Raw genomic sequence first — 871 nt, 5'->3', positions numbered from 1 at the left:
GGGTTGGGGGGGGGTGAGGGGGGCAGCTGCAAGGTTTGGGGGAGGTCAGGTGCTGGAAGGGCAGCAATCCCACAACAGCATGAGCCCCGAGCTGGGGTGGGTGTGTTGGGGGGTGTGTGCTCCCTGTCCCCCCTCCCCGCTGACTCCAGGCTCTCTCTGCCCTGGTGCTCTCCTGGTGCTCGTGCAGTGATGGCGGCGTGGAGCTGCGGTGGCTGGAGCTGAGCAGAGGTCCCACCACGTGCAGCCTGAGCCGGAGCAGCTCTCCTGCTGCTGCTGCTGTGTGGGTGCCACTGAACACCCTCCCTCTTCTAGGCACCAGAGCCTACTTTTGGCCTGGGTGCAGAGGAGCCCTGTCCCATTCCCCCTCCCCGCTCCCTGGGGGCATCAGGGGGGCTCTCAGACCCCTGGCACCAACCAGCTTGGCTGGTCCCAAAACCTGCACGTGCTCCCCCCATGCCCCCCCTGTGCTCCCTGCTGCTCCCTGGGGCTTTTGCTGCTAACCCAGCCCCAGGCAGTGGCAGACGCTGCCGTGGGGCTGTCGGAAAGTTCTTATCTCTGCTGAGTTAATCTAAGTTAAAACTTACCTATAGTTTTAACATATGCAAAGTCTGTTTGCCTGGTCTGACAGGGCCAGGCTACCCCCCCAAGTGAGGGGTGGCCATAGGGGTCCCACCACCCCCTGGCATCACGGCACTCCCTCACTCGGCTGGCCAGGGCGGCCCAGGCACTGGCCATGTGGCCACTGTACTTTGAAGCCCGTCCCTTTCTGCTGGCAGCAGGCAGCCCCCCCAGACACAGGCAGCCCCCCCAGGCACAGGCAGCAGGGTGCACCGGGGCAGTTCAAATGCGTCTTACCTTTGGCAGCAGCTGC

This window comes from Calidris pugnax, unplaced genomic scaffold (assembly GCF_001431845.1).
Source record: "Calidris pugnax isolate Ruff unplaced genomic scaffold, ASM143184v1 scaffold118, whole genome shotgun sequence".
In the NCBI taxonomy this organism is placed as follows: Eukaryota; Metazoa; Chordata; class Aves; order Charadriiformes; family Scolopacidae; genus Calidris; species Calidris pugnax.
Note: the sequence above shows the minus strand (reverse complement) of the source record.